At 31.7% G+C, this 9,450-nt stretch overlaps 1 non-coding gene across 1 annotated transcript; it reads left to right on the top strand.

Moving 5' to 3' along the window:
- Positions 1-8,979: 8,979 nt before the first annotated feature.
- TRNAT-AGU (transfer RNA threonine (anticodon AGU)) lies at positions 8,980-9,053 on the top strand. Its single transcript has one exon. It is a non-coding gene; the product is annotated as a tRNA-Thr (tRNA).
- The last annotated feature ends 397 nt before the right edge of the window (positions 9,054-9,450 follow it).

Below are 9,450 nucleotides of genomic sequence, written 5' to 3'. Positions count from 1 at the left end.
ATCATTATGTGGAAAAAATTACAAGGCAACGAGTATAGCTTAAATGATTTCTTTGATATACAGATGGGTAAATGATATTTTGTAACTGATATTTCTGTGCCAGCATAGATTAGATTGCTTTTTTTTAGCTTTCACTTTTAGTAATTTTCATCGAATGGCTATTAAATAAAAACTTATTAAATACTTTTTTCTTGGATGCCTGCTTAATCAAGGACTCTCTTATAAATTTCAACCTTATGACAAGTACCTAATATATAACTTGTAAATGAGAACTCCACTTATGCTTTTTTCTGTTTTCTTCTGCCCTCTGTCTTGAAATATTTTCCGTATTTTATAATACGTTGACTAAATAAAATTGATATATCGATTTCGATTATCGAGTTACCTACTTCAACTAATAATGCAAATTAAAATACAAATAACCTAAAACTAAATTAAAATCACCTATACTCAATATAAGTAACAATGTTTCGTACAAAGTGTTTTACAAAGCGAAAGACGCTTAAGCACCGATTAAAATTGTAATTATCTGCAGAATCTTTTCACACCCGATTATGGATTACGCTGCGTTAAGATTACTTTGTATTTGTATTTTTATTCTTTTGTTGAAGAAAGCTTGTTCAATTTTGTTTTTTACACTTTAAAGTAAATATGCTTAGTGTTTCTGGTGAAAGCTTAAAAAAGCTACTTGTATTTTTGAAAACGTAAAAAAATTGAACTTAGCGGAATTTACGTCTCTTGGGATCATTCAAATCCAACAGCTTCTTAGACAGTTTTAGACAATTCTGAGGACCAGATTTACATTTTTATTCGTTTTCCTAAATATTATTGTATACTTAGTGTAGAATAAATAACAATCATTCATTCTTTTAGGGTTCCGTACCTCAAGAAGAAAAACAGAACACTTATAGGATATCTAGGACGTCTATATTATGTCCGTCTATCAAGACCATTTATCTGAATATCTAAACAACAAAAAAATCAAAGCTCTAAGCCAACGTAATCAAAAGATAGGAATTTGCTTACTTTTTGCTGCATTTGTTAAATTTGGCATGAGGTTAACTAATAAATTAAAATTTATAAAAAGGAAAAATTTTAATATTTTCATAGAAAAAAAAACAATACAAACTACTACATAATACTAATCTAGATATTTTGTTATTTCATTTCGTACAAAATGAGTACAAGTAACATGTTTTGATTACGCTGTGTGCTTTCATACAAAATACAGAAAAATTACGCCTAAATACTTGTATCTCGTTGGTCTACAATTCTGAAAATGGTACGGAACCCTCAGTGGGGGATCCCGACTCCCACTTAACCGACTTTTTTGTTATAAAAAATATAGGATTCTTTATACATATCACAGTGAGTGGAAGGAATTATTATTGTATTAAAATTGTACCGATAGTAGGAAACGGAGTGTCTAAACACAAAATTTCTCTATCCTGTCTATTCAGGATGAAGCTTTAACAAAAAAAAACATTACCTACGCATTAATGTATGATACATTTAAATATATATGTATTTTTTACTTTTTAAACAAATATCTGACTTAAAGAAAACACTTAGGTATAATTAGTTTAATACAATGTAACCAAACTAGAGTTAAATGAAGTTATATTTAACAAACCATTTTTTAGTGTGCCGTAAAACCGCGCTCACGATACAACGATTAAATATTATGTAGAAAAATAGCTTTATAGCTTCATTATCGGTTCTCGACAAAGAATTTTAAACACTCTTTCATCTGCATCGTGATGTTTAATTTTATAGTTACATTTAACTAAAGTGGATTTTTTTTATTAATATTTTTTAAATTGTAATTACTCATTGTGGACAAAACATTTTGACAATGTAAAAAATTGCCAATATTAAAGCGCTTGAAAGGTTTTCGAAAGACGCGGGTTCGAGTTTATTTGAGGCGCTTCGCTGATACCAAAGCCAAAGCACGTCGTCAAACTTCCCCATTCAACACGGAATGCCTCGAATATTCGACAGGAATGGAGTGTTTTAACACTATCATCTGCCTACCCTGCTACAGATGTAAACACCTTATAATATTATATAAATGTATTTATAACACTCCAGGCACCTCTTACATTGAATTGAGTGAATCTTTCCAGTTGGTTGATCTCGTGACGGATGCTGTGACGAAAGCTGATACAAATTGTTGTAACCAATATATATGTAGTAAAACCTTATTATGTACCAACGAGCTATGCATCATCTCGGCTATGTAGAATACATTTTTGTAATTTTAGCTATTAAGTTTCATACAATCGCAAAACAAAAATTAGATACATTTTGTACCTAATAACTTGTTTATCATTTCTGTTTTTCAATAGTTATTTTATGCACACTTTTGATACACATTCTTTTTTCATATGAAATGTACTTTAAATAGATTTTTTTTTCAGCATCACGCTGTATCCTGCGTAATAGGGTAGGCAGAGGGAGCTTAGTGTTAAGACACTCCTCTCTCGCCTTTAACCGAATTCAGGGAGCATTCAGTGTTGTTTTGCGCAACTAAACCACATGCTTTGCGTTCAAACCAGAGCGAAGAAATTTAAATATTAAATATTTCCTTTTCATAGAAAACGACACAGGTCGTGCGGTTCAAATTCCACTATCCATCGAGTGGGAATCGAGCCCGCAACCTGTCTCGTTTAGAGTCACACGCATATGCTCCTACCACGGCTGGCCTTTATTGAAAATTAATTACATTTTTTACTATGTAAGTTCCCCAATATGGTATCCGTCATACAGGCACGTCTATACAGTCATTAATCACTACTAAAAGGATTCGCCTAGTTAGCCATGTCACTAATGTTAGATTTGTATTTTGTACCGCTTCATAAACGTGTTTGTGGTAGAAAGCGCGCCAAATCGACTTTTAATTATTCAGATAAGACCTCATTACACTGACATTAGTTGTGCTAACTTACCTTCTTTTGTTTTAGGGTTGCGTCTGTTTTTTCTTGAATGCAGGACTGTACTTTTGTATTTTGGTTTATTTTTTATTTATCAAATAGGTACACTAAGTGTTTTTTCATCTATGTCTCTACAGACATAGAGTGTGCTACCAAAACCAAATTAGTATATGTATAGTAGAATAAATTACTTTATTATTAAAAATATGAAAAAGTCTAACTGAAAACGAATTAATTGATGGCGACAAAAGAAAAATCACTTTACGAGTAAATAATAATAAGATTTTTTTGTTCTATTTAAGTTCTAGATAATATTAAAAAAAATCTTAAATAAACCTTAGGCCATTGTGGAGCAGAAGGTCAGGGATCGACTGTAAACGCAATGGTCGGTCCCCACACCGAAGAATCAATTTACATTTCGCTCGTCGATTACCACATCACCTACTTAACAGGTAATATCTTAAATTTGGTTGGAAAGTGAAGAACAAACACTCTTAAGGAAAAAACCTCCACATAAACACGAGATAAAGCCTAAAATAAAAAAATAATAACAAAACTATACAGAACCCCCAACCAAAACCAACCATCCATCTTAGCCTAAGTGAAATTACAGAAACTTCATAACATTATCGTTGTGAGCGATTCAAGTGAGATTGTTATCACCAGTAATGTTATTTTAACAGATGCTAATGTCTCCGGAGCACGTCGCGTGGAAAATGGATTAGGCAAAGTGTACATCATTACGTTATATTAAGGAAGACTCAATTTCCCTTAACTGGTCTCTTACAAAACTCTGATGGCCGTTTTATTCTATGAGTGTGTGGTTTACGGTATTTGTATTGCAAATACCTATGGATATTTGCTTTGTTTTTCTTTTATATTTTTATTTTTTTATAATTGATATGGCGCAATTGAACGAATGGCGATAGTAAATATTATCTATATATATAAAAGGACTTGTCCTCACTGACTGAGGTAAGACGCACGCACAGCCGTAACCGCTGTGCGTAGAAACGTGGAATTTGGACAGATGTTTACTTTCGTAATCTGGACATCCACTAAGAAGGGATTTTGAAAAATTTTAACCCTAAAGGGGTGAGGAGGAGGAGTTGAAGTTTGTATGGAAAACAAATTAAATAGGCACCGATTTTTATAAAATTTGGGATTTTGATTTTTAAAGGTATTTAATTGAACACGTGTTTCACCGTTTTCTAGAATTCTCCCCTTAAGGGTGCAAATATAGGGTTGAAAGTTTGTACAGATTTTTTTTTAAATCGGCACCAATTTTTATCAAATTTGAAATTCAGACTCTTAAAAGTATTAATTGAACACATGTTTCATGATTTTCTAGAATTTTCCCCCTAACGGTGCAAATAAGGGGTTGAAAGTGTGTATGGAAAAATCTTTAAGACGCCACCGATTATTATAAAATTTGAAATTTAGACTCTTAAAAATATTTCATTGAACACATGTTTCGTGGTTTATTAGAATTCACCCCTAAATACGCAAGCGAAGCTGCACGCGTCCGCTAGTTTTGTATATTTAAGAATCACAGTTTATATCTGAAAGTGCTTTTTTCACGTTCCCGCATATAGATACGAAGAGAGAAGTGATAGAATACTTCACTTTACCAGAACTTGGAAATGAAAATATTTTTCTCCCCCCTTTCCCAAGCCTCCCATTAATATTATGTAGTAAATTATTAGTACTTTGTCAGATAAAGCTCAGCGTTGATTTCTATATCTAAACCTTTCTATAAAAGCTGAAAACAGAGTAATTTTCTTAGGAACCTAGCTAGGTTATACACTAGCATAAGTTTTCATTTAAAATTTAAAAAAAAACAAAAAAAATATATACATATTTCTCCATTATACAAATACTATGTCTATGGCTCTATACCCATTATAGTTACGTTAGATTCAAATTATATTCACAAGCATACTCAAGTCAATTGAAAGCCTCTGCTATGAACAAAGCACACCTTATTTTCCTCCTTAGAGTCAGCATTACAACAAATACTAAAATAATTGTTTTTAGGAATGTTAAAACAAGAAAAACAAAAATACTAATTCAATGATTACAGTCCATGCGTTGAGAGGATCGGACCAAATGATACGTTCGGTCCCACGCCAGCAATCTGGCAACACATTACGAGACGATTTTCACTCCTAGCTATAATTTAATATAATCCAAAGGAATAGGTGCACTCGACAACTCCGTACATGAAGTAATAATATCGATATTCGATGCAGAATCGATATCTACTCATCATTTTATCTCAATATAATCTCCACTCTATAACGTAAGCCATAAGGTTTATTTTTCATTTAGAATTAAAGAAAATAGTGATGTTACGTAAAGACTCAGTGTATCACTGTACACAAATAATCGTGATTCCTATCGGGATTATCGATCACGACGTTAAAGATTCGATTAGCTTCAATGGCGGATGGTTGTTTTGATTTCCAATTTGCGCTTGCGCCGTTTGGGTGCTAAATAGCGGCACGTAGCGCGTACCTACTCTCATTTCACATCGCCATTTTCGTTTTCAATTTGAAATCACATCGCAGTACGAGTGGTACGTGGTGCTCGTGATAGCTCTAATGTTTGATTGAGATCGTCTTCACGCTGAGGAAATTGTTGCTGGGGTGGTAGAGAATGTGATGATGATGGTAATATTTCAATGTCTATGAGATATTTAATATTTATATGTAAAATTATAACCAGGTTTAGATGGGGACGAGAGTGTTTTACCACTAGGTTCTCTCTGCTTATCCTACTATATGAACTTAATAAAACCAAATAAATCTTAACTTAAATCTTAAGTCGTACTTGTGACTCCTATTACTTTTTCTTAGATTTTTTAGCTTCTTAAAATTGTTTATTTTATGAAAAACGTATCGGTTTTGTTTATTTATAAAACATCTATGGTTTTTTTCCTTTTTTTTATATAGACATTTCTGTGTCTGTCCTATAAATGTGATATAAAGCACAACTTTAAATATAACATAATATCGATATTTTTTACTTCACTACGGTTAAGATAGCAAATTATAAAACGGAAATAAAGAAACATTAATATGAGCCTTAAGTAACGTTGGGACAGCGGCCTTTTGTCGATAACAGGTTAAGTAAATGCTACAAATGGAGTTTAACGTCCATAAAAATAATTTCAATCGAAATCATCTTATTGCTTTCCGAAAATTTAATCTTATTTTCACATTAACTAAATTATCCTGTAATTTTATTGCTTTAAGAGTCGAGGATATTTTTGTTCACCCCTGTTGGAAGATACGTGGACTTTTGTTATTTAATACTGATATCTTTTATAAAAAGTGTACAGATTATAAAATATGAAAAATATGGTTTTTTTAAGTAAGAAAAAATATTTTTATATATTATTGTTATTATATCAAAAATAAAAAAAATATAAACAATCTAAATTTAGTACGAATAATTTTACATTTTATTTAAAAAAAATCCATAAACAAAATGGTCAAGATACATTAGGGGAAAATCTGATAATTTGGATCCCTTTAATTATATTTTTACTCAACAAAAAACTAAATAAAAATATGTATATAATGTGTGAGATATAATATGCGAGAAACCTCCACTTGCAAAATTTAGGTGAAGATGTAAAATTATTTTGCATGAAATATATAACAATGAATTAACAGCCCGAGGAAGGCACCCATCACATGGTGTCATTCACAACCCTGATTATATTTAACTACGCAGGCGAAGCCACAGATAAATGCTTGTATAGCATTAAATTAACTTTGTGCAGAAATTCGAAGCTACCCAGGAAACATGCTCACTTGAGCTAAGTTACCCTCATAAACGTACCTATTTAGGTACTAATGTTATGGAAAATGGCACTATTTAAATACGAGTATAAATACAATATCATAATTTAACATTTTTAAAATGCTATGCTGCTAAAGAAAGGAAAAATATATTTTAAAATTTAAACATGGTGGAACCTGGGCTCGCACCTGTTCAACTAAGGTACGGAACGTTGATATTTTTATACATTTCTAAATATATATTTTTATACACTAATACAGACTATATATATATACTCTGGATGAGTTAATAAAACATTTCTAAATATAACAAATCATTAATCATAGAAAGTAGATCACACATCGAAATAAGACGTCACGTAACTCGTGTAAATATGACAGAATAGGTCTTTATAAGGGCACCTAATGGATATGCGCACGCAAGCGATACGTAATTTTATATGGAAAAGAAATAAAATCGGTTAACAAAGAGGTTATTTTATAAGTAGGCTTAATGTATACACATTAAGTATAAATATTATAAAGATTTTTTTTAGCTTCGCGCTGAATCCTGCAGATTGCAGAGTAGGCAGAGGAAATCTGGGAACCTAGTGTCTAGACTCTATTCCCATTAAGACATTTCCGTTCCCCAATTTCCGTCGAATTCTGGTTTGATGATTTGTTTGATTTTTATTGATATATTTTTAGGTGATTAGTATCTACACTAACTTACTTCAGCTTCTCGGACTGTCCCCAAGGCTACAAAGGAACGCTTAATGCTGTGCTGCGGTTTTTGTACACCTCTTTCGCCTCCTGGACTGTCGCCAAGCTTCTCGTCTACATGCATTCCCGATAGTCACCATTCTTCTAACGTGACCTTGCTCCAATATCATAGATACTGTGTCCTCGAAGGTCAAACTAGGATATCGAGGTATATCTACTATATCTACTGCAATATCCTAGTGTATAAATATATGTATACATTATGTAAACTTATAGTATCTATAGGTAAAGTAACTGAAATAACAAGAAAAATAAATTAAATTTGTACAACCGGTTGCAAAGAACAAAAGCTATTACATTTAGTTTATTGTCGTTTCGCGTGTTAACCAACAGTTACAGAAATTAGTTACCGCAAGTACAATCAGTACACAACTAAACTGTTTAACGTTAATTAATTGATTATAATTATATTTTTTTAAATAATATTATTATTGCGCAATATATTCCTAACAAGATAATTTATCTTTTATACATTATTTAAATAATATATTAGCATTCTGCACTTCTTCTTCTTCTTCTTCTCTACATAAACCGTAACTGCGTCGTAATTTCATACTCCTCCGTCTACCTATATGCTATACGTAGGATAAGGTAACCATATTATTCATCATATCTTGCTCTTATATCGATATTTAGTTTTGGACGTTTCTTGTAGCTTCACATTTCATCCATGGCGAGAGGGGACAGAGCACAAAAATACTGGTCATCCACTTAATACTTCTTACTTTGCTTTTTGAAAATACTGGAGGAAGGCCACGTGACATTCCATCAGTATCATCGTTACCGTGTCCTCGAAGGTCAGTCGAGGGCTCCCCCCTACCTCTTAAACTTCTTCTTCTCCTTAAACGTGTCAATCGATACATTAGTAATTTGCAACTACCTTGTAACAATATAAATCACTGTCGACATTTCTCTTATCTATTTAAGATAAGGTAAACACCACTTTAATGGGTTAAAGACTTAATTAAGGCGAAACGTTATCTGTTCTAAAAACTATGAAAATAATAGTTCTGTGCGCGATAACTGTTGCAATCGTTAAGTAACTTTGTAAAGGATGTATTTTTTTTTTTTTTATTTTTGTTATTTTTATACCAACGGAACCAACGAAACCAACGGGGTTCCGTCTTCACCTTTTTTGTCATCATGTTTAATTGTAATTTTTAACTGACTTCAAAAATGAAGAGGTTTATCATTTTAACCGTATGTATTTTTTGTACGTATGATTTATTTATCAGTTATGGTCGAATATTTTCTCGAAAATTAGTTTACTTGAACAATGTTTTCTGATGACATAAAAATAATGTTTTAATTAAAAATATTTTTTTTTATATATATTATTTAACATATGACATAAAATATTATTTAAAATTATATTGCTTAAACAACACAAACGACAGAAACAATTGCGAGTTAAGTCTAGACTAGACTCTACTACTACAACGTTCTTCATACATATTTTCAAGCAAGAGCACATCGGCGCCGTGGCTTAGTTGGTTAAAGCGCCTGTCTAGTAAACAGGAGATCGCGAGTTCGAATCTCGCCGGGGCCTTTATTTATTTTAATTTTAACAACTTTTTCTTAATACATATTTATACGACTAATAAACTATTATTTTTTTATTTCTTTTGCTTTCTTCAAAGTATTGTCTTTATTATATTATAATTTGAATATTAAATGTACATTTCGTATCGGAAGATATCCATTTTATTTATATCTTGTGTCATGACACGGTCACGGCGCCTTTGGGATATACTCCATGCTTGTAGTTTCAAATATTACAAAATTCAAACAGTTATGTCTATAGAAACCATATGAGATGAGAAACCTTTTGGTTAAAGTTAAAGGGAATGTTTCTATGGCACAATATGCTCTGCCTCACTAATCCGCAAGATGCAACGATTAGAATAAAATATTAAAAGAAATTATAACATCTTACGTTATTGTTA

The sequence above is a fragment of the Heliconius melpomene genome, chromosome 1 (assembly GCF_056956725.1).
Source record: "Heliconius melpomene rosina isolate 202511_hmr_F chromosome 1, ASM5695672v1, whole genome shotgun sequence".
Taxonomy (NCBI): domain Eukaryota; kingdom Metazoa; phylum Arthropoda; class Insecta; order Lepidoptera; family Nymphalidae; genus Heliconius; species Heliconius melpomene.
This window is presented reverse-complemented; position numbering and strand designations above follow the sequence as displayed.